The following is a 26294-nucleotide window of genomic DNA, read 5'->3' on the forward strand; positions in this document are numbered from 1 at the left end:
AGCTTTCTGAATACATGGTTTGTGATGTGTGAATTCATCCACCAGGGTTACACTTTTCTTTTCATTGAGCAGTTTAATAATACTGTTTTTGCGGAATCTGTGAAAGGATATTTTGGAGCCCATTGAGGCCTATAGTAAAAAATGATATATCCTCAGATAAAAACTAGACAGACGATATCTGAGAAACTGCTTTGTTATGAGTGAATTCATCTCACAGAGTTAAACCTCTTTTCATTGTGCTGTTTGATAACACTGGTTTCGTGGGATCTTCAGTGGGATATCTGGGAGCATATTGAATCCTATGGTGACACAGGACAGATACTCAGATAAACAAAAAATGAAGCTTTCTGAGAATCTCCTTTGTGATGTGTGCATTCATCTAACAGTGTTACGTGAATCTTTTCATGGAGCAGTATGCTAAATCTGTTTTTGTGGAATCTGGAATAGGATATTCGGGAACACATTGAAGCCTATGGTGAAAAAGGAAATACCCTCAGATAAAAACTAGAAAGAAGCTTTCTGTGGAAACTCTTTATGATGTGTGAATTCTTCTCACAGGGTTAAACCATTCTTTTCAAGGAACAATTTGGTAACACTGCCTTCCTGGAATCTGCAAAGGGATAATTGGGAGCACATTGAGTCCTCTGGTTAAAAAGGAAACATCCTCAGATTAAAACTAGAAAGGAGTTCACTCTTTTCATTGAGCAGTTTGATAACACTGTTTTCTTCGAATCTGCATTGGCATATTTTGGAGTTCCAAGAGGCTTATGGTGACAAAGGAAATATCCTCATGTAAAAACTAGAAAGAAGATTTCTGAGAAACCACTTTGTGATATGTTAATTCATCTCACAGAAATAAACGATTCTTTTGATGGATCAGTTTGGTATCACTGTTTTTAGGGAAACTGACAAGTGATATTTTGGATTGCATTGAAGCCTACGTTGACCAAGTAAATCTCAGATAAAAAGTAGAAAGAAGCTTTCTGAGAAAATCCTTTGTGATGTGTGAACTCATCTAACAGAGTTACACAATTGTTTTATTGGAATAGGTTGCTAACACTGTTTTCGTGGAAACTGCAATAGGATATTTGAGAACACATTGAAGCCCATGGTGATAAAGGAAACATCCTCAGACAAAAATGAAAAAGACGCTTTCTGAGAAACTGTTTTCTGATGCGTGAATTCATCTCACAGATTTACACCTTTCCTTTCATGGACCAATTTGCTGACACTATTTTCGTGGAATCTGCAAAAGGATATTTACAAGTGCATTGAGGCCTGTGGAGAGAAACTATATATCCTTAGAAAAAAACTTGAAAGAATCTTTCTGAGAAACTGCTTTGTGAGTTGTGAATTCATCTCACATAGTTACACTTTTCCTTTCATTGAGCACTTTGCTAATATTTTCTTCGTGGAATTTGCAATGTGATATTCTGGAGCGCATTCAGGAATGTGGTGAAAATGGAAATACCCTCAGATTAAAAAAAAAAAAAAGAAGCTTTCTGAGAAACAGCTTTGTGATGTGTGAATTCATCTCACAGAGTTTCACCTTTCTTTTCATGGAGCAGTTTTGAGGTCTGTTTTTCGGGAATCTGAGAAGGGATAAATTTGATTGCATTGAAGCCTATGGTGACAAAGGAAATATCCTTTGATAAAAACCAAAAAGAAGAGTTTTGAGAAACCGCTTTGTGATTCTTGATTTCATCTCACAGATTTACACTTTTTTATTCATGGATCCGTTTGCTAACACTGTTTTCGTGGAATCTACAATGGGATATTTGGGAGCACTTTGAGGAATATAGTGAAAAAGGAAATATCCTCAGATAAAACTAGAAAGAAGATTTCTGAGAAACAGCACTTTGATGTGTGAATTCGTCTCACAGAGTTACATCATTCTTCTCATGGAGCAGTTTGGTAGGCCTGTTTTGGGGTATCTGAGAAGGGATATTTTGGATCACATTGAAGCCTAGGTTGTAAAAGAAAATATCCTCAGATAAAAACTAGAAAGAAGCTTTCTGATAAACTGTTTTGTGATATGTGAATTCATCTCACAGAGTTACAAGATTATTTTCTTGGAGCAGTGTGCTAACACTCTTTATGTGGAATCTGCAATAGCATAGTTGGGAGCTCATTGAAGCCTATGGTGACAAAGGAAATATCTTCAGACAAAAACCAAGAAGAATCTTTCTGAGATACCGGTTTGTGGTGTGTGAATTAATCTCACTGATTTATACCTTTCTTTTCATGGAGCAGTATGCTAACACTATTTTCATGGAATACACAAAGGGATATTTGCAAGTGCATTGAGGCCTATGATGCAAAAAGAAATTTCCTCAGATTAAAATTAGAAAGAAGCCTTCTGTGAAACTCCTTAGTGATGTGTGAATTCATCTCACAGAGTTCCACTGTTCTTTTCATTGAGCAGTTTGCTAACTCTGTTTTCTTGGAATCTGCAATGGAATATTGCAGAGCGTTTTGAAGTTTAATTTGACAAAGGAAATATCCTCATATAAAAACTAGAAAGAAGCTCTCTGTGAAAGTGCTTTGTGATGTGCTAATTCATCTCACAGAGTTCCACGATTCTTTTCATGGATCACTTTGATAGCACTGTTTATGGTGAATTTGAGAAGGAATATTTTGGATTGCATTGAAGCCTATGGTGACAGAGGAAATATCCTCAGATAAAAACTAGAAAGAAGCTTTCTGAAAAACTTCCTTGTGATTCATGTATTAATCTCAGAGAGTAACACCTTTCTTTTCATGGAGCAGTTTGTTAACACTTTTCATGGAATCTACAAAGGGATATTTGGAAGCGAATTGAGGAGTCTGGTGAAAAAGGAAATATTCTCAGATAAAAACTAGACAGAAGCTTTCTTCAAAATGGCTTTGTGATGCATGAATTCAACTAACAGAGTTACACCATTCCTTTCATGGAACAGCTTGGGAGCACTGTTTTTGTTGAATCTGAGTAGGTGTACTTTGGATTACATTGAAGCATATGGTGTCAACAGAAATATCCTCAGATAAAAACTAGAGAAAAGCTTTGTGAGAAACTGCTGTGTGATGTGTGAATTCACCTCACAGAGTTACACCATTCTTTTCATGGAGCAGTTTGGTAGCACTGTTTTTGGGGAATCTGAGAAGGGATATTTGGATCACATTGAAACCTATGATAACAGAGGAATTATTCTCAGTCAAAAACTAAAAAGAAGCATTCTGAGAAACTGCTTTGTGATGTGTAAATTCATCTCACAGATTTACACCGTTCTTTACATGGAGCAGTTTGGTAACACTGTTTTCGGGGAATTTGCAAAGGGATATTTGCGAGCATATTGAGGCCTAAGGATTAACAGAAAATATCCTAAGATAAAAACTAGAAAGAATCTTTCTGAGAAACTACTTAGTGATGTGTGAATTTATCTCACAGAGTTACACTGTTCTTTTCATATAGCAGTTTGCTAACACTGTTTTCTTGGAATCCACAATGTGACATTTCAGAGTGCATTGAATCTGATGGTGACAAAGGACATATCCTTAGAGAAAACCTAGAAAGAAGGTTTCTGAGAAACTGCTTTCTAATTTGTGAAATCATCTCACAGAGATACAGCTTTTTGTTCATGAATCAGCTTGGTAGCACTGTTTTTGGGGAATCTGAAAGGGATATTTTCTATCAAATTGAGGCCTATGGTGACAAAGGAAATATTCTCAGAATAAAACTAGAAAGAAGCTTTCTGAGAAACTGCTTTGCAATGTGTGAATTCATCTTACAGTGTTACACCATTCTTTTCATTGAGCAGTTTGATAACACTGTTTTAGTGGAATCTGAGGTAGGATATTTAGGAGAGCATTGAGTCCTGCAGCGACAAAGGAAATATCCTCACATAAAAACTAGAGAGAAGCTTTCTGAGAAACTGCTCTGTGGTGTGTGAATTCATCTTACAGAGGTATACCGTTCTTTTCATTGAGAAGTTTGATAAGACTGTTTTTGTGGAATCTGCAATATTATATTTGGGAGTGCTTGAAGCCTATGTTGACGAAGGAAATATTCTCAGATTAAAACCAAAAAAGAAGCTTTCAGTGAAACTGCTTTCTGATGTGTGAATTCATCTCACAGAGTTACACCGTTCTTTTCATTGAGAAGTCTGCTAACACTTTTGTCTTGGAATCTGCAATAGGCTATTTGGGAGGTCTATGAAGCCTCTGTTGACAAAGGATATATCCTCATAGAAAAACCAAAAAGAAGCTTTCTGAGAAACTGCTTTGTGATGTGTGAATTCATTTCACAGAGTGACACTGTTCTTTTCATTAAGCAGATTGTTAATACTGTTTTCTTGGAATCTACAATGAGATATTTCAGAGCGCATTGAAACTTACTGTGAATAAGGAAGAATCCTCAGACAAACACTAGAAAGATACTTTCTGAGAAACTGCTTTGTGATTTGTGAATTCATCTCTCAGAGTTACATGATTCTTTTCTTGGATCTGTTTGATTGCCATGTTTTTGGGGAATCTGAGAAGGGATATTTTGGAACGCATTGAAACCTGTGGCAACTAAGGAAATACAATCAGATAAAAACTAGAAAGAGGCTTTCTGAGAAAGTTTTTTGTGATGTGTTAATTCATTTCACAGAGTTACAACTATCTTTTCATGGAGTAGCTTCCTAACACTGTTTTCATGGAATCTGCAAAGGGATATTTTGGAGCACATTGAGGCCTATCATGAAAAATTATTTAACCTCAAATAAAAAGTCAAAAGAAGCTTTCTGAGAAACTGCTTTGTGATGGGTGAATTAATGTCACAGAGGTACATCGTGCTTTTCTTTGAGCCGTTTGATAACACTGTCTTCGTAGAGTCTGCAATAGGACAATTTTGAGTGCATTGAAGCCTACGGTGACAAAACAAATACCCTCAGAAAAAAATTAGAAAGAAGCTTTCTGAGAAACTGCTTTTTGATGTGTGAATTCATCTCACAGCGTTACACTGTTCTGTTTATTGATCAGTTTGCTACTGTTGTTTTCTTGGAATCTGTAATATGATATTTTGGAGTGTATTGAAGTTTATGGTGACAAAGGAAATATCCTGAGACAAAAACTAGAAAGAAGCTTTCTGATGAACTGCTTTTTGATTTCTGAAATCATCTCACAGAGTTACGCCTTTCCTTTCATGGAGCAGCTTTGTAGCCCTGTTTTTGTGGAATCTGAGAAGGGATATTTTGGATCACTTTGAAGCCTATGGTGTCACAGGAAATATCCTCAGATTAAAACTAAGTAGAAATTTTCAGAGAAACTTCTTGGTGATGTGTGAATTCATCTCACAGAGTTACAACGTTCTTTTCATGGAGTAGTTTGCTAACACTGTTTCATGGAATCTGCAAAGGGATATTTTGGAGTGTACCAAGGCCTATGGTGAAAAAGGAAATATCCTCAGATTAAAACTAGAAAGAAACTTTCTGAGAAACTTCTTTGTGATGTGTGTATTCATCTTACAGAGTTACACTGTTGTTTTCATTGAGCAGTTTGTTAACACTGTTTTCTAGGAATCTGCATTTTTAATATTTTGCAGTGCATTGAGGCTTATGGTGACAAAGGAAATACATTCATATATAAACTAGAAAGAAGCTTTGTGATGTGTTAATTCATTTTCCAGAGTTACACAAATCTGTACATGGATCAATTTTTTATCACTGTTTTGGGAAATATGAGTAGGGATATTTTGGATAGCATTGAAGCCTAGGGTGACAAGAAATTATTCTCAGATAAAAACTAGAAAGAAACTTTCTCAGAAAGGCTTTGGTGATGTGTGAATTCATCTCACAGAGTTACACCTTTGTTTCCATGGAGCAGTTTGCTAACACTGTTTTCGTGGAATCTGCAAAGGGATATTTGGGAGCACTTTGAGGCCAATGGTGAAAAAGGAAATATTCTCAGATAAAAACTAGAAAGAAGCTAGTGAGAAACTACTTTGTGATGTGTGAATTCATCTCACAGAGTTACAATGTTCATTTCATGGAGCAGTTTGGTAGCAGTGCTTTTGGGGAATCTGAGAAGGGATATTTTGGAACACATTGACATCTATCGTGACAAAGGAAATATTCTCTGATAAACAAGTAGAAAGAAGCTTTCTGAGAAAATTCCTTTTCTTGTGTGAATTCATGTGAACGATTTAACCCTTTCTTTTCATGGTGCAGTTTGCTAACACTGTTTTCCTGGAATCTGCAAAGGAATATTTGGGAAAGCATTGAAGCATAGGGTGAAGGATACTGAAGGAAATATCCTCAGATAAAAACTAGAAAGAACCTTTCTGAGAAGCAGCTTTGTGTTGTGTAATTTCATCTCATAGAGTTACACCGTCCTTTTCATTGAGCTGTTTGATAATACTGTTTTCATGGAAACTGCAAGAGGATATTTGAGAGTACATTGAAGCCTATGGAAACAAAGGAAACATCCTCAGATTAAAAAAAAAATAAGCCTTCTGAGAAACTGCTTTGTAACGTGTGAATTCACCCCTCTGTGTTACACTGTTCTTTTCATTGAGCAGTTTGCTAACACTGTTTTCTTGGAAGCTCCTGTGGGTACTTTATAGTGCATTAAAGCTTAAGGTGACAAAGGAAATATCCTCAGACAAAAACTAGAAAGAAACATTCGGAGAAACTGCTTTGGAATTTGTGAATTCATCTTACAGAGTTACACAATTCTTCTCATGGTACAGTTTGTTAGCATTGTTTTTAGTCAATCTGAGAAGGTATACGTGGATCCCATTGAAACTTACGGTTATAAAGGTAATATTCTCAGATTATAAGTAGAAAGAAACTTTCTGAGAAAGTTCTTTGTTATGTGTGAATTCACCTCACAGTGTTACACCTTTCTTTTCATGGAGCAGTTTGTTAACTCTGTTTTCCTAGAATCTGCAAAGGGATATTTTGGAGTGCATTGAGGACTATGGTGAAGTAGGAAGTACCCTCAGATAAACTAGAAAGAATCTTTCTCAGAAACTGCTTTGTGATGTGTAATTTCATCTTCAGAGTTACACCACACTTTTCCTTGAGCAGTTTGATAACACTGTTTTCGTGGAATCTGCAATAGGGTATTTGGGAGTGCATTGAAGCCTACGGTGACAAAGGAAATATCCTCAGATAAAAACCAAACAGAAGTGTTCTGAGACACTGCATTGTGTTGTGTCAATTCATCTCACAGAGTTACACCTTACTTTTCATGGAGCAGTTTGCCAAAACTGTTTTTGTGGAATATGCCAAGGGATATTTGGGAGTGCGCTGAGGCAAATGGTGATAAAGGAAATATCCTCAGAAAAAAACTAGAATGAAGCTTTCTGAGAAACCACTTTGTGAAGTGTAAATTCATCACACAGAGTTACACGATTCTTTCATGGATCACTATGGTAGTACTGTTTTTGGTTAATCTGAGAAGGGATATTGTGGATCACATTGAAGCTTATGGTGACAAAGGAAATAACCTCAGGGAGGAACTAGAAAGAAGCTTTCTGGGAAAGGTCCTTCTGGTGTGTAAATTCATTTCAGAGTTACACTGTCCTTTTCAATGAGCAGTTTGCTAACACAATTTTCTTGGAATCTGCAATGGGATTTTTGGGAGTGCATTGAAGCTTATGGTGACACATGAAAATCCTGATATAAAAACTAGAAAGAATATTTATGAGAAGCTGCTTTGTGATGTGATCATTCATCTCACAGAGTCACACAATACTTTTCATGGAGCAGTTTGGTAGCACTGTTTTTGGGGAATCTGAGAACAGATATTTTGGATCGCATTGAAGCCTCTGGTGACAAAGGAAATATCCACTGTTAAAAACTAAAAATAAATTTTCTGAAATAAGTCTTTGTGATGTCTGAGTTCATCTCACAGAAGTACACCATTCTTTTCATGAAGCAGTTTGCCAAAACTTTTTTCGTGGAATATGTAACAGGGCACCTGAGAGCACATTGAGGCCTATAGTGACAAAGGAAATATCCTCAGATAAAAACTAGAAAGAAGCTTTCTGAGAAACTGCTTTGTGATGTGTGAGTTCATCTCACAGTTACACCTTTCTTTTCACTGAGCAGTTTGGTAGCACTTTTTTTGGAGAATCTGCAAAGGGATATTCGGGAGCTCATAGTGGCTGATGGTGAAAAAGGAAATATCTTCAAATAAAAGCTGGAGAGAAGCTTTTCGAGGAACTGTTTTGTGGTATGTGCATTCACCTCATAGAAATAAACCATAATTTTGGGCCGGGCGCGGTGGCTCAAGCCTGTAATCCCAGCACTTTGGGAGGCCGAGACGGGCGGATCACGAGGTCAGGAGATCGAGACCATCCTGGCTAACACGGTGAAACCCCGTCTCTACTAAAAATACAAAAAATTAGCCGGGCGTGGTGGCGGTGCCTGTAGTCCCAGCTACTCGGGAGGCTGAGGCAGGAGAATGGCGGGAACCCGGGAGGCGGAGCTTGCAGTGAGCCGAGATCGCGCCACTGCACTCCAGCCTGGGTGACAGAGCGAGACTCCGCCTCAAAAAAAAAAAAAAAAGAAATAAACCATAATTTTGATTGGCCAGTTTGGCATCACTGTTTTTGTGGTGTCTGAGAAGAGATATTTGGGAATGCTTTGAGGCTGATGGTGGAAGAATAAATATGCTGCAGAGATGAAAGGTAGAAAGGAGCCTTCTGATAAATTTCTTTGTGATGGGTGAATTCATCTCCCAGAGGTAAACCATTATTTTCATTGAGCAGTTTGTTAACCCTGTTTTTATGGAATCTACATAGGGATATACGAAGCACAGAGAAGCGTATGATGAAAAAGGAAATAACCTCAGATAAAAACTAGGAAGAAGCTTTCTGGGAGACTGTTTAGTGATGGGTGAATGCATCTCACAGTATTAAATCATTCTTTTCATTGAGCAGTTTGGTAACACTGCTTTTGTGGAATCTGTAATGGGATATTTGGGAGCACGTAGAGTCCTGAGTTGAAAGAAGAAAATTCTCCAGGTAAAAACTGTCAAGAATCTTTCAGAGAAAGTCCCTTGTGATTTGTGCATTCATCTCATACAGCTAAAAGTTTCTGTTGAGTGAGCACTTTGGCATCACTGTTTATGTGGTGTCTGAAAAGGGTTACTTGGGAGTACATTGAAACCTATAATTTAAAAGGAAATATCCGTATATAAAAACTAGAAAGAAGCTTTCTGGGAAACTCTTTTGTGATGTGTGAATTCAACTCACTGAGTTACACTGTTCTTTTCATTAAGCAGTTTGCTAACACTGTTTTCTTGGAATCTGCAATTGGATATTTCAGAGAGCATTGATGCTTATGGTGATAAAATAAATAATATCATATAAAAACTAGAAAGAAGCTTTCTGAGACCACTTTGTGATGTGTTAATTCATCCCACAGAGTTACACGATTCTTTTAATGGTGCAGTTTACCAGCAGTGTTTCTGGGGAATCTGAGAAGGGATTTTTTGCATCGCATTGAATCCTATGGTGACATAGGAAATATTCTCACATAAAAACTGGAAAGAATCTCTCTGAGAAACCACTTTGTGATGTGTTAGTTCACCTCACAGAGTTATACCCCTTTCTTTTCTTGGAGCACTTTGCCATCACTGTTTTCGTGGAATCTGCAAAGGGATATTTTGGAGCACATGGAGTCTTAGAGTGAAAAAGGCAATATTCTCAGATAAAAACTAGAAAGAAGAATTCTGAGAAACTGCTTTGTGATGTGTGAATTCACCTCACAGAGTTACACCATTCTTTTCATGGAGCAGTCTGGTAGCACTGTTTTTGAGGAATCTGGAAAGGGATATTTTGGATTGCATTGAAGCCGTTGGTGGCAAAGGAATTATCTTCAGATAAAAACTAGAAAGAAGCTATCTGAGAAACTTCTTTGTGGTGCATGAATTCACCTCACAATTGTACACCTTTCTTTTCAAGGAGCAATTTGCTAACACTGTTTTCACGGAATATGCAATGGGATATTTGGGACCACATTGAGACCTATGATGAAAAAGGAAATATCCATAGATAAAAACTAAAAAGAAGGTTTCTGAGAAACTGCTTTGTGATGGGTGAATTCATCTCACAGAGCTACATCGTTGCTTTCTTTGAGCCATTTGATAATACTATCTTCGTGGAGTCTGCAATAGGATATTTCACAGTGCACTGAAGCGTATGGTTACAAAGGAAATATCCTCAGAGAAAAATTAGAAAGAAGCTTTCTGAGAATCTGCTTTTTTATGTGTTAATTCATCTCACAGCATTACACTGTTCTGTTCATTGATCAGTTTGCTATCACTGTTTTCTTGGAAACTGTAACAGGATATTTCGGAGGGCATTGAAGTTAATAGTGACAAATGAAATATCCAGAGACAAAAACTGAAAGAAGCTTTCTGAGAAACTTGTTTCTGATGTGTGAATTCACCTCACAGTGATACAACTTTCTTTCCCTGGAGCAATTCCCCAGCACTGTTTTTGGGGAATTTGAGAAGGGTATTTTGATTTGCATTGAAGCATAGGGTGATAAAGTAAATATCCTCAGATAAAAACTAGAAAAAAGCTTTCTGAGAAACAGCTTTGTGATGTGTGAATACATCTCACAGAGTTACACCATTCTTTTCATCAAACAGTTTGCTAACGTGTTTAATTGGAATCTGCAATGAGATATTTCAGAGTGCCTTGAAACTTATGGTGACAAAAGAAGTATCTTCACATAAAAACTAGTAAGAAGCTTTCTGAGAAACTACTATGTGATCTGCTAATTCATCTCACAGTGTTACACCACCATTTTCATGGATCAGTTTGGTAGCACTGTTTTTGGGTAACCTGAGAAGGGATATTTTGGATCTCATTGGAGTATATGTTGACTAAGGAAATATCCTTAGAAAAAACCAGAAAGAAGTTTTCTGAGAAAGTTCATGTGAGAATTCAAATCACAGTGTTACAAATTTCTTTTCATGGAGCAGTTTGTTAGCACTGTTTTCGTGGAATCTGCAAAGGGATATTTGGGAGCTCATTGAGGACTATGTTGAAAAAGGGCATATTATCAGTTAAAAGCTAAAAACAATCCTTCTGAGAAACTGCTTTGTGATGTGTGAATTCATCTCACAGAGTTACATGGTTGTTTTCATTGAGCAGCATGATCACACTGTTTTTTTGGAATCTGCAGTGGGATATTTCAGAGTGCAATGAAACCTACGGTGACAAAGGAACTATAATCAGAAGAAAACCAAGAAGAAGCCTTCTGAAAAACTTTGTGTTGTCTCAATTCATCTTACAGAGTTACACTGTTCTTTTCATTGACCAGTTTGCTAACATTGTTTTCTTTGAATCTGCAATGGGATATTTCAGAGCACATCGAAGCTTATGGTGACAAAGGAAATATCCTCAGACAACAACTAGAAAGAAGCTTTCTGAAAAAGTGCTTTGTGATTTGTGAATTCATCTCAGAGTTATATGATTCTTTTCATGGAGCAGTTTGGTAGCAGGGCTTCCTGGGAATCTGAGACGGGATATTTTGGATCGCAATGACATCTATGGTAACAAAGGAAATAACCTCAGATAAAAACTAGAGAAGAAGCATTCTGAGAAAGTTCTTTGTGATGTGTGAATTCACCTCACAGACTTACACTTTTCCTTTCATGGAGCAGTTTGTTAACACTGTTTTCGTAGCATCTGCAAGGTGATACTTGGGAGCGCATTGAGGTCTATGGTGAAAAAGGAAATATCCTCAGATAAAAACTAGAAAGAAGCTTTCTGAGAAACTGCTTTGTGATGTGTGAATTCATCTCAGAGGGTTACACTGTTTTTTTCATTGAGACAGATGCTAACACTGTTTTCTTGTAATCTCCAATGGGATATTTCAGAGCTCCTAGAAGCTTAGGGTGACAAAGGAAATATCCTTATACAAAAACTAGAAAGATGTTTTCTGAGAAACTGTTTTGTGATTTGTGATTTCTTGTCACAGAGTTACATGAATCTTTTCATGTAGCAGTTTGGTAGAACACTCTTTGGGAAATATTAGAAGGAATATTTTGGATCGGATTGAAGCCAATGGTGCCAACGGAAATATCCTCCGATAAAAACTAGAAAGAAGCTTTCTAAGAAAGTTCTTTGTCACGTGTGAATTCATCTCACAAAGTTACACCGTTCTTTTCATGAAGCAGTTTGCTAACAGTGTTTTCTTGGAATCTGTAATGGAATGTTCCAGGGCACATTGAGGTCTATAGTGAAAAAGGAATTGTAGTGCTGTTTTTGGGGAATCTGCAAAGGGATTTTTGGGAGCTCACAGAGGTCTATGGTGAAAAAGGAAATATCTTCAGATAAAAACTGGAGAGAAGGTTTTTGAGAAACTGTTTTGTGATATGTGTATTCACCTCATAAAGATAAACCGTTTTGTTTATTGAGCAGTATGGCCTCACTGTTTCTGTGGTGTCTGAGAAGGGATATTTGGGAGCTCATTGAGACTGATGGTGGAAAAGTAAATATGCTCAGATAAAAACTGGAAAGGAGCTTTCTGAGAAATTTCATTGTGATGGGTGAATTCATCCCCAGAGGTAAACCATTCTTTTCATTGAGCAGTTGGTAACACTTTTTTTTAATCTACAAAGTGATATTTGGAGTGCAGAGATGCCTTTGGTGAAAAAGGAAATACTCTCAGACAAAAACTAGAAGGAAGCTTTCTGAGAGACTGTTTTGTGTTGGGTGAATTTTTCTCACAGAGTTAAATCTCTCTTTTCTTTGAGCAGTTTGTTAACACTGTTTCTTTGGAATATGGAAAGGGAGAATCAAGAGTGGATAGATGCCAAAGTTGAAAAAGGAAATATCTTCAGGTTGAAACTGGAGAGATTGTTTCTGATAACTCCTTTGTGATGTGTGCATTCATCTCATAGAGGTGAAGCTTTCTGTTGGGAGAGCAGCTTGGCATCAGTGTTTTTGTGGTGTCTGAGAAGGGATATTTGGGAGCACATGGAAGCCGAATATTTCTGAGAAATTTCTTCGTGATGGATGAATTCAACACACAGAGTTCCACCTTTGTTTTCTTTGAGCAGTTTGGCTGCACTGATTTCATGGAATCTGCAAAGGGATATTCGGGAGCTCCTAGAGGCCTATGGTGAACAAGGAAATAACATCAGATAAAAACTGGAGAGAAGCTTTTCAAGAAACGGTTTTGTGATGTTTGTATTCATGTCATAGAGTTCAACCTTTTTGTTTACTGAGCAATTCGGCATCACTGTTTTTGTGATATCTGAGAAGAGTTTTGGGGGGCACATTGAACTCAACAGTGTAAAAGGGAATATCCTCAGATTTAAACTAGAAAGAAGCTTTCTGAGAAATGTCTTTGTGATGGTTGAATTCATCTCACAGAGTTACACCTTTCTTTTCATTTTCCAGTTTGGTAGCAGAATTTTTGTGGAAACTGCAAGGGGATATTTGGGAGTACACAGAGGCCTAAGGTGAAAAAAGAAAATTCTTCAGATAAAAACTGGAGTGAAGCTTTCAGAGAAACTCCTTTGCAATATCTGCATTCATCTCATAGGGCTAAACGTTTCTGTTGAGGGAGCACTTTGGCATCAGTGTTTTTGTGGTGTCTGAGAAGGGATATTTGGCAGTGCCTTGAAACCTATGGTGGAAAAGGAAATATCCTCAGATAAAAACTAGGAAGAAGCTTTCTAAGAAACTACTTTTGGATGGGTGAATTAATCTCACAGAGATACACAAGTGTTTTCATTTAGCAGTTTGATAATACTGTTTTCGTGGAATCTGCAATAGGATATTTGGGAACGCATTGAAGCCTATGGTGACAAAGGCAATATCCTCAGAAAAAACAAAAAGGAAGCTTTCTGAGAAAGTTCTTTGTGACGTGTGAATTCATGTCACACATTTACACCTTTCTACTCATGGAGCAGATTGATAACACTGTTTTCGTGGAATCTGCAAAGGGATATTCACGAGTGCATTGAGGCTTATGGTGAAAAAGGAAATATCCTCAGACAAAGACTAGAAAGATTTCTGAGAAACTGTTTTGTGATTTGTGAATTCCTCTAACAGAATTACATGATTCTTTTCATGGAGCAGTTTGGTAGCACTGTTTTGGTGAAATCTGAGAAGGCATATTTTGGATCACATTGAAACCTACGGTGACAAAGATAATATCCTCAGATTAAAACTAGAAAGAAGCTTTCTGAGATGCTGCTTTGTGATGTGTGAATTCATCTCACAGAGTTACACCTTTCCTTTCATGGGGCAGTTTGCTGACACTGTTTTCGTGGAATCTGCAAAGGGATGTTTATGAGCGATTTGAGAAATTTGGCGAAAAGGGAAATATCCTCAGATTAAAACTAGAAAGAAGCTTTCTGAGAAACTGCTTTGTGATGTGTGAATTCATCTCAGAGAGTTTCACTGTTCTTTGCATTGTGCATTTTGCTAGCAATGTTTTCATGAAATATTCAGTAGTATATTTTGGAGCACATTGAAGCCAATGGTGACAAAGGAAATATCCTAAGATAAAAACCGAAAAGAAGTTTTTTCAGAAACTTCTTTGTGATGTGAGAATTCATCTCATAGAGTTGCACTGTTCTTTTCATTGAGCAGTTTGCTAACCTTGTGTTTTTGGAATCTGCAATGGGATAATTTGGAACACTATTAAGTTTAGAGTGACAAATAAAATTTCCTCAGACAAAAACTAGAAAGAAGTGTTCTGAAAAACTGTTTTGTGATTTATGAATTCATCTCACAGAGTTACATGATTCTTTACATAGAGTAGTTTGGTAGCACTGTTTTTGTGGAATCTTCAAAGGGATATTCGGGAACTCCTAGAGGCCTACGGTGAGAAAGGAAATAACTTCATATAAAAACTGGACAGAAGGTTTTTGAGAAATGGTTTTTGATGTGTTTATTCATCTCATAGAGTTTAACCTTTTTTTCTGATTGAGCAGTTTGGCATCACTGTTTTTGTGGTATCTGAGAGGATATTTTTGGGAGCACATTGAAGTCTATGGTGAAAAAGAAAATATCCTCAGATTTAAACTAGAAAGAAGTTTTCTGAGAAACTGCTTTGTGATGGGTGAATTCATCTCACAGAGTTACACAATTCTTTTCATTGAGCAGTTTGGTAGCACTGTTTTTGTGGAATCTGCAGAGGGATACTTGGGAGCACATAGAGGCCTAATGTGAGAAAAGAAAATTCTTCAGGTAAAAACTGGAGAGAAGCTTTCTGAGAAGCTACTTTATCATGTGTGTATTCATCTCATGGAGCTAAACCTTTCTGTTGAGGGAGCACTTTGGCTTCACTGTTTTTACGGTGTCTGTGAAGGGATATTTGGGAGCCCATTGAAGTCTATGGTGGAAAAGAAAATATCCTCAGATAAAAACTAGAAAGAAGCTTCCTGAGAAACTCCTTTGTGATGGATCAATTTATCTCACAGAGTTACATTTTCCTTTTGGTGGTGCAGTTTGTTAGCACTGTTTTTGTGAAATCTGCAGAGGCATATTTTGGAGTGCATAGAGGCCTAAGGTGAAAAAAGAAAATTCTTCAGGTAACAACTGGAGTGAAGCTTTCAGAGAATCTCCTTTGTGATGTTTGCATTCATCTAATAGAGCAAATGTTTCTGTTGAGGGAGCACTTTGGCATCACTGTTTTTGTGGTGTCTGAGAAAGGATTTTTGGGAGCACTTTGAAGCCAATGGTGGAAAAGGAAACATCCTCATTGAAAAGCTAGAAAGAAGCATTCTTTGAAACCACTTTGTGATGTGTTAATTCATGTCAAAGAGTTATACGATTCTTTTCATGGAGCAGTTTAGTAACATTGTTTTCATGGAATCTGCAAAGGGATATTTGGGAATGCATTGATGCCTATAGTGAAAATGAAAATATCCTCAGATAAAAACTCGAAAGAAGTTTTCTCAGAAACTGCTTTGTGATCTGTGAATTCATCTCACAGAGTTACAAGGCTCTTTTCATTGAGCATTTTCTAACAAGGTTTTCGTGGAACCTGCAATAGAATATTTTCAAGCACATTGAAGCCTACAGTGAGAAAGGAAATATCCTCAGATAAAAAAGAAGGTTTCTGAGAAACTGCTTTGTGATGTGTGAATTCATCTCACAGAGTCACACTGTACTTTTCATTGAGCAGTTTGCTAACAGTGTTTTCTTGGAATCTGCGGCAGGATACTTCGGAACGCATTGAAGCTTATGGTGACAAAGGAAATATCCTCTTATAAAAGCTAGAAAGAAGCTTTCTAAGAAACTACTTTCTGATCTGTTAATTCATCCCACAGACTTACACCTTTATTTTCATGGAGTAGTTTGCAAACACAGATTCCTTGGAATCTGCAAAGGGATATTTGGAAGGGCATTGAGGCCTATGGTAAAAAAGGAAATATCATCATATAAAAACTACAAAGAAGCTTTCTGAGAAACTGGTTTGTGATGTGTGCATTCATCTCACAGAGTTACACTTTCCCTTTCTTTGAGCAGTTTGCTAACACTGTTTTCTTGGAATCTGCAATGGAATATATCAGAGCACATTGAAGTGTATGGTGACAAAGGAAATATCCTCATAAAAAACTAAAAAGAAGCTTTCTTAGAAGCAACCTTGTGATGTGTTAGTTCATCTCAAAGAGGTACACGATTCTTTTCATGGATCAGTTTGGTGGCTCTGTGTTTGCGGAATCTGAGAAGGAATATTTTGGATCGCATTGAAGCCAATGGTGACAAGGGAATTATCCTCAGTTTAAAATTAGAAAGAAGCTTTCTGAGAAAGTTCTTTGTGATGTGTGAATTCATCTCACAGATCTACACCTTTCTTTTCATGGAGCAGTATGCTCACACTGTTTTCGTGGAATCTAAAAAGAGATATTTGGCAGTGTTTTGAGACCTATGGTGAAAATAGAAATGTCCTCAGATTAAAACTAAAAGAATATTTCTGAGAAACTGCTTTGTGATGCATGAATTCATTCACAGAGTTACCCTGTTCTTTTCACTGATCAGTTTGCTATCACTGTTTTCTTGGAATCTTCAATGGTATATTTCAGAGCTCATAGATGCTTATGGTGACAACAGAAATGTCCTTAGAAAAAACTAGAAAGAAGCTTCCTGAGAAACTGATCGGTAATTTGTGAATTCAACTCACAGAGTTACATGATTCCTTTCATGGAGCAGTTTGGTAGCACTGTTTCTGGGGACTCTGAGAAGGGATACTTTGGATTGCATTGAAGCCTATGATGACAAAGTGAATATACTCAAGTAAAAAACTAGACAGAAGCTTTCTGAGAAAGTCCTTTGTGATGTGTGAATTCATCTCATAGAGTTACACCATTCTTTTCATTCAGCAGTTTGATAACACTGTTTTCCTAGAATTTTCAAAGCGATATTTGGGAGCGCATGGAGGCCTATGGTGAAAGAGGAAATAATCTCCGATAAAAACTAGAAAGAAGCTTTCTGAGAAATTACTTTGTGATATGTGAATTCATCTCAAAGGCTACATGGGTCTTTGCATTGAGCAGTTTGCTTGCACTGTTGAATTGGAATCTGTAATCTGATATTTCGGAGTGCATTGAAGCTTATGGTGACAAAGGACATATCCTCACATAAAAACTAGAAAGAAAGTTTCTGAGAAACTGCTTTCTGATGTGTGAATTCATCTTACAGAGCTACATTGTTCTTTTCATCGAGCAGTTTGCCTGTTATCTTGGAATCTGCATAGGGATATTTCAGAGTACATTGAAGCTTATGGTGACAAAGGAAATATCCTTATATAAAATCTAGAAAGAAGCTTTCTGAGAAACCATTTTGTGATTTATTAATATATCTTACAGAGTTACATGATTCCTTTCATGGATGAGTTTGGTAGCACTGTTTTTGGTGAATCTGAGGAAGGATATTTTGGATCACATTGAAGCCAATGATGATAAAGGAAGCATCCTTAGATTAAAAACTAGAAAGAAGCTTTCTGAGAAAGGTCCTTGTGATGTGTGAATTCATATCACAGAGTTGCACCTTTCTTTTCATGGAGCAGTTTGCTAACAATGTTTTCGTGAAATCTGTAAGGGGATATTTGGGAGTGTAATTAGGCCCATAGTGAAATAAGAAATATCCTCAGATAAAAACTAGAAATAAGCTTTCTGAGAAACTGCTTTGTGATGTGTGAATCCATCTCACAGAGTTACACTGTTCTTTTCATTGAGCAGTTTGCTGACACTGTTTTCTTGGAATTGTCAATGGGATATTTTGGAGCACATTCAAGTTTAGGGTGACAAAGAATATATCCTCAGAGAAATACTAGAAAGAAACGTTCTGAAAAACCGCTTTGTGATTCACCTCACAGAGTTACATGATACTTTATATGGGGCAGAATTGTAACACTGCTTTCATGGAATCTGCAAAGGGATAATGGGGAGCACATGGAGGCCAATAGTGAAAAAGGGGATATAGTCAGAAAAAAAGTAGAAGGAAGCTTTCTGAGAAAGTTCTTTGTGATGTGTGAATTCATCACACACAATTACAGCTTTCTTTTCATGGAGTAGTTTACTAGCACTGTTTTATTGGAATCTGAAAAGGGATATTTGGGAGTGCCTTGAAGCCTATGTTGAGAAAGGAAATATCCTCAAATAAAAACTAGAAGGAATTTGTCTGAGAACCTGCTTTGTGATGTGATAATTCACCTCACAGAGTTATAGGATTGCTTTCATGGAGGAGTTTGGAAGCACTGCTTTTGGGAATCTGAGAAGGGGTACTTTGGATCACATTGAAGCCTATGGTGACAAAGAAAATATCCTCAGAAAAAAGGTAGAAAGAAGGTTTCTGAGAATGAACTTTATTTTGAATGAATTCATCTCACAGAGTGACAGCTCAATTTTTATGGAGTAGTTTGCTAACACTGTTTTAGTGGAATCTGCAAAGGGATATTTGGGAGTGCATTGAGGACTATGGTGAGAAAGGAAATATACTCAGACAAAAATTAGAAGGAAGCTTTGAGAGAAACTCTTTTGTGGTGTGTGAATTCATCTCACAGATTACACTGTTCTTTTCATGGAGCAGTTTGCTAACAGTTTTCTTGGAATCTATAATGGGATATTTCTGAGCACATTGAAGCTTATGTTGACAAAGGAAATATTCTCAGATGAAAAATAGAAAGAAGCTTTCTGAGAAACTGCTTTTTGATTTGTGAATTTACCTCACAGAGTTACATGATCATTTTCATGGAGCAGTTTGGTAGTACTATTTTTGAAGAATCTGAGAAGGGATATTTTGGATAGCATTGAAGCCTATGGTGAAAAAGGTAATATGCTCAGATAAAAACTGGAAAGAAGCTTTCTGAGAAGGGACTTTGTGATGTGTGAATTCATTTCACAGCATTACACTTTTCTTTTTATGGAGCACTTTGTGAAATCTGTTTTCTTGGAATCTGCAATGGGATATTTGGGAGCTCATTGAGGCCTATATTGAAAAAGGATACATCCTCAGATGAAAACTAGCAAGAAGCTTTCTGAGAAACTACATTGTGATGTGTGAATTCATGTCAGAAAATTACATGATTCTTTTCATTGAGCAGTGAGATAGCACTGTTTTCGTTTAATCTGCAATAGGATATTTGGGAGTGCAATGAAGCCTATGGTAACAAAGGAAATATCCTCAGATAAAAACTAGAAAGAAATTATCTGATAAACTTCTTTGTGATGTGTGAAATCATCTCACAGAGTTAGATATTTCCATTCGTGAAGCAGGTTTCTAACACTGTTTTCGTGAAATCTGCAAAGGTATACTTGGGAGCACATTGAGGTCTACAGTGAAGAAGAAGTGTCCTGGGATAAAAACTAAAAACAAGCTTTCTGAGGAACTCCTTTTTGATGTGTGAATTCACCTCACAAATTTACACTGTTCTTTTCATTAAACCGTTTGCTAACACTATTTTCTCGAATCTGCAATTTGATATGTCGGAGTACATTGAAACTATAGTGACAAAGGAAATATTCTCATATAAAAACTGGAAAGAAGCCTTCTGAGAAACCACTTTGCGATGTGATAATTCATCTCACAGAGTTACATGATTCTTTTCATGCATCAGTTTAGTAACACTATTTTAGGTAATCTGAGAAGGGATATTTTGGATCTCATTGAAACCTATGGTGACAAAGGAAATATCCTCAGATGAAAACTATAAAGAAGTTTTCTGAGAAAGTTATTTGTATGTGTGAATTCATCGCATAGAATTAAACCATTCTTTTCACAGAGCAGTTTACTATCACTGTTTTCGTGGAAACTGCAAATGGATATTTGGGAGGCCATTGACGCCTATGGTGAATAACTAAATATTGTGATAGAAACGAGAAAGAAGTTTTCTCAGAGACTACTTTGTGATCTGTGAATTCATCTCACAGAGTTACACGATTCTTTTCAGGGGTCAGTTTAGTACCACTGTTTTTGGGGAATCTGAGAAGGGATACTTCGGATCGCTTTGAAGCCTATGGTGACAAAGGAAATATAGTGAGATAAAAACTATAAAGACACTTTCTGAGAAACTGCTTTCTGATGCATGAATTCATCTCACAGAGTTACACAGTTTTTTTCATTGAGCAGTTTGCTAACACTGTCTTCGTGGAATCTGCAGAGGTATATTTGGGATCTCATTGAAGCTTATGGTGACAAAAGAAATACCCTCATGTAAGAACTAGAAAGAAGTTTTCTGAGAAACCACTTTGTGATGTGTGATTTCATCTCACAGGGTTACATGTTGTTTACATTGAGCAGTTTGCTAACATTGAATTCTTGAAATCTGCAATGGGATATTTCGGAGTGCATTGAAGGTTATGGTGACAAAGAAATATCCACAGACAAAAAGTAGAAAGAACCTTTCTGAGAAACTGCATTGTGATTTCTGAATTCATCTCACAGAGTTACATGATTCTTTTCATGGAGCAGTTTCATAGCTCTGTTTTTGGGGAATCTGAGAAGGGATATTTTGAATTGCATTGAAGCCTATGGTGACAAAGGAAATATACTCAGATAAAGACTAGAAAGAAGTATTATGAGAAACTGCTTTATGGTGTGTGAATTAATTTCACAGAGTACACTATTCTTTTCATTGAGCAGTTTGCTAACACTGTTTTTGTGCGCACTGCAAAGGCATATTTGGGAGCCCATAGAGGTCTATTGTGAAAATGGAAATATCCTCAGATAAAAACTAGAAAGAATTGTTCTGAGAAACTGCTTTGTGATGTGTGAATTCATATCACAACATTACACCGTTGTTTTCATTGAGCAGTTTCCTAACACTCTTTTCGTGGAATCTGCACAGGGGTGTTTCAGGGGGCATTGAAGCTTAAGGTAACAAAGGAAATATACTCATATGAAAACTAAAAAGAAGCTTTCTGAGAAACCGCTTTATGATGTGGTAATTCATCTCACAGAGTGAAATGATTCTTTTCGTGGATCAGTTTGGTAGCTCTGTTTTGGGGAATTTGAGAAGGGATATTTCGGATCGCTTTGAAGCCTATGGTCACAAAGAAAATATCCTCAGATAAAAACTAGAAGGAAGCTTTACGAGAAAATTCTTTATGATATGTGAATTCATCTCACAGAGTTACACCTTATTTTTTATGGAACAGTTTCCTAACACTGTTATTGGCAAAGGGATATTTGGAGTGCATGGAGGCCTATAGTGAAAAATTAAATATATTCTGATAAAAAAAAGAAAGAAGCTTTCTGAAAACCGCTTTGTTATGTGATAATTCATCTTACAGTGTTACACAATTCTTTCCTGTATCAGTTTGGTAGCACTGTTTTTGGGGATTCTGAGAAAGGATATTTTGGTTTGAATTGAAGCCTATGTTGACAAAGGCAATACTCTCTGATAAAAACAAGAAAGAAACTTTCTGGGAAAGTTCTTTGTGATGTGTGAATTCTTCTCCAAGAGTTACACTTTTCATTTCATGGAGAAGTTTGCTAACACTGTTTCCCTGGAATCGGCAAAGTGATATATAGGAGCACATGGTAGCTTATGGGGACAAAGGAAATACACTCATATAAAAACCAGAAAGATGCTTTCTGGGAAGCTGCTTTGTGGGGTGTGAATTCATCTCACAGAGCAACACTGTTCTTTGCATTGAGCTGTTTGCTAACACTGTTTTTGTGGAATCTGCAATGGGATATTTCAGAGTGCATTGAACTTATGGTGACATAGGAAATATCCTCAGACAAAAACTAGAAAGAAGTTTTCTGAGAAACTGCTTTGTTATTTGTGAATTCATCTTACAGAGTTACACCTTTATTTTCTAGGAGCACTTTACTAACACTGATTTCGTGGAATCTGTAAAGGGTTATTTGGAAACGCCTTGAGGCCTATGGTGAAATAGGAAATATCCTCAGATTAAAAACTAAAAAGAAGCTTTCTGAGAAACTACTTTGTGACGTGTGAATTCATCTTACAGATTTACACCATTCTTTTCAATGAGCAGGTTGATTAAACTTTTTTCGTGGAATTTGTAATAGGATATTTGGGAGTGCATTGAAGATTATGGTGACAAAGGAAATATCGTCAGACAAAAACCAAAAAGAAACTTTCTGATAAACTGTTTGTGATGTGTGAATTTATCTCATAGATTTACACGTTTTTGTTCATGGAGCAGTTTGCTACCACTATTTTCGTGAAATCTACAAAGGGATATTCATGAGCATATAGAGGCCTATAGCTAAAAAGGAAATATCCCCTTACAAAAACTAGAAAGTGGCTTCGTGATAAACTGCTTTGTGATTTGTGAGTTCATTTCACAGAGTAAATTGGCTCTTTTCATAGAGCAGTTTGGTAGCACTGTTTTTGGGGAATCTGGGAAGGGATATTTTGGATTGCACTGAAACCTATGGGGAAAAAGAAAATACCCTCAGATAAAAACTAGAAAGAAGGTTTCTGAGAAAGTTCTTTGGGATGTGTGAATTCATCTCACAGAGTTAAACCTTTTCCTCCATGGAGCAGTTTGCTAACACTGATTTCTTGGGATCTGCAAAGGGATATTTGGGAGCGAGTTGAGGTCGATGGTGAAAAAGGAACTATCGTCAGACAAAAACGAGAAAGAAGCTTTCTGAGAAACTGCTTTTTGAAGTGTGAATTCATCTTACAGGGCCACACCACTCTCTTCATTGAGCAGTTTGATGACACTGATTTCGTGCAATCTGCAATATTATATTTGGGAGTGCATTGAAGTCTATGGTTACAAAGGAAATATCCTCAGATAAAAATGATAAAGTTGCTTTCTGTGAAACTGCTTTGTGATGTGTGAATTCATCTAACAGACTTACCCCATTCTTTTCATTGAGAAGTTTGTTAAAACTTTTGCATGGAATCTGCAATTGATACTTGGGAATGCTTTGAAGAACCTGGTGAAAAGGGAAATATCCTCAGATAAAAACTAGAGAGCAGCTTTCAAGGAAACAGCTTTGTAATGTGTGAATTCATCTCACAGAGTTACAGCATACTTTTCTTGGAGAACTTTGGTAGCCCGGTTGTTGGGGAATCTGATAAGGCATACTTTGGATTGCTTTGAAGTCTATAGTGTAAAAGTTTTTACCTTTCAGATAAAGACTAGAGAGAGACTTTCTGAGAAACTGCTTTTGGATGTGTGTATTTATCTCACAGAGTTCCATGATTCTTTTCTTGGAGCAGTTTGTTAACTCTGTTTTGGTGGAATCAGCAATAGGATACTTGGGATTGCATTGAAGCCTATGATGACAAAGGCAATATCCTCAGACAGAAACCAAAAAGAAACTTTCTGAGAAACTGATTTTTGATGTTGAATTCATCTCACAGATTTACACCTTTCTTTTTGTGCAACAGTTTGCTAACACTTTTTTTGTGGAATCGGCAAAGAGGTATTTGCAAGCACATAGAGGCCTATGGTGAACAAGGAAATACCCTCAGACAAACACTAGAAAGAATCTTTCTGAGAAACTGCTTTGTGATTTCTGAATTCATCTCACAGAGTTACATAATTCTTTTCATGGATCAGTTTAGTAGCAGTGTTTTGGGGGAAACTGAGATAGGATATTTTGGATTGCATTGAAGTCTATGGTGACAAAGGAAATATCCTTAGATAAAACGACTTTTTACATTGTTCTTTTCATAGAATAGTTTGATAACGCTGTTTTCATTTAATCTGCAATAAGATGTTTGGGAGCACATTGAAGCCTATGGTGACAAAGGATATATCCTCAGATAAAAGCCAAAAACAAGTCTTCTGAGAAATTGCTTTGTGATGTGTGAATTCAATTCACAGAGGTACATTGTTCTTTCCACTGAGCAGTTTGCTAACACTGTTTTCTTGGAATTTGCAATGGGATATTTTAGAGCACATTGAAGTATATGGTGATAAATGAAATATCCTCAGACAAAAACCAAAAAGCAGCTTTCTGTGAAACCGCTTTGTGATGCAGGAATTTATCACACTGTGTTACACCCTTCTTTCCATGCCACAGTTTGGTAGCACTGTTTTGGGGGAATCTCAGAAGGGATATTTTGGATCACATTGAAGCCTATGGTGACAAAGGAAATATCCTCAGATAAAAACTACAAAGAAGCTTTCTGAGAAACTGCTTTGTGATTTGTGAATTCATCTCACAGAGTAACACCTTTCTTTTTTTGGAACAGTTTGCTAACACTATTTTCATGGAATATGCAATGGGATATTTGTGAGCGCAATGAGGCCTATGGTGCAAAAGAAAATATTCTCAGATAATAACTAGAAAGAAGTTTTCTAAGAAACTACTTTGTGATTTGTGAATTTATCTTGGAGAGTTACACAATTCTTTTCATGCAGCGATTTTGTAGCACTGTTTTTGAGGAAGCTGAGAAGGGATATTTTGGATCACATTGAAGCCTAGGTTACAAAGGAAATATCCTCAGATAAAAACGAGAACTAAGCTTTCTCAGAAACTGCTTTGTGATGTGTGAATTTATCTCACAGAGTTACACATTTTATTTCATGGAGCAGATGCTAACACTGTTTTCATGGAATCTGCAACAGGATATGTGGGAGCACATTGAAGCCTATGGTGACAAAGGAAATATTCTGAGACAAAAACAAAAAAGAAGCTTTCTGAGAAACTGTTTTGTGATGTGTGAATTCATCTCACAGATTTACACTTTTATTTTCTTGGAGGACTTTGGTAACACTATTCTTGCGGAATTTGCATGGGGATATTCTCGTGTGCCATGAGGAATATGGTGAAAATCTAAACATCATCAGATAAAAACCAAAAAGCAGCTTCCTGAACTTTGTGATATGTGCATTCATCTCACAGAGTTACACATTCATTTTCATGGAGCACTTTGGTAGCACTGTTTTAGGGGGATCTGAGAAGGAATATTTTGGATTGCATTGAAGCCTATGGTGACAAAGGAAATATCTTCAGATAAAACAACTTTTACACCGTTCTTTTCGTAGAGCAGTTTGATAACACTCTTTTCATTAAATCTGCAATAGGATGTTTGGGAGCAAATTGAAGCCTATGGTGAAAAAGAATGTATCTTCAGACAAAAACCAAAAAGAAGTGTTCTGAGAAACTGCTTTGTGATGTGTGCTTTCACTCACAAAGTTACATTGCTCTTTTCACTGAGCAGTTTGCTAACACTGTTTTCTTGGAATTTGCAATGGGATATTTCGGAGCACTTTGAAGTATATGATGATAAATGAAATATCCTCAGACAAAAACCAAAAAGCAGCTTTCTGTGAAACCACTTTGTGATGTGGGAATTTATCACACAGTGTTACACCCTTCTTTCCATGCCACAGTTTGGTAGCACTGTTTTCGGGGAATCTCAGAAGAGATATTTTGGATCGCATTGAAGCCTATGGTGACAAAGGAAATATCCTCAGATAAAAACTAGAAAGAAGCTTTCTGAGAAACCTTTTTATGAGGTTTGTACTCAACTCACAGAGTAACACCTTTCTTTTCTTGGAGCAGTTTGCTAACGCTGTTTTTGTAAAATATATGAAGGTATATTTGGGAGTGAGTAGAGGCCTATGGTGAAAAAGGAAATATCCTCAGATAAAAACTAGAAAGAAGCTTTCTAAGAAACTGCTTTGTGACATGTGAATTTGTCTCACAGAGTAACACTAATCTTTTCATGGAACAGAATGGTGGCACTCTTTTTAGGGTATCTGAGAAAGGATATTTTTAATTGCATTGAGGCCTATGGTGACAAAGGAAATATCCTAAGATGAAAACTGGAAGGAAGCTTTCTGAGAAAGTTCTTTGTGATGTGTGAATACATCTCACAGTTATACCTTTTTTTTTCATGGATCAG

This window comes from Theropithecus gelada, chromosome 20, assembly GCF_003255815.1.
Source record: "Theropithecus gelada isolate Dixy chromosome 20, Tgel_1.0, whole genome shotgun sequence".
In the NCBI taxonomy this organism is placed as follows: Eukaryota; Metazoa; Chordata; class Mammalia; order Primates; family Cercopithecidae; genus Theropithecus; species Theropithecus gelada.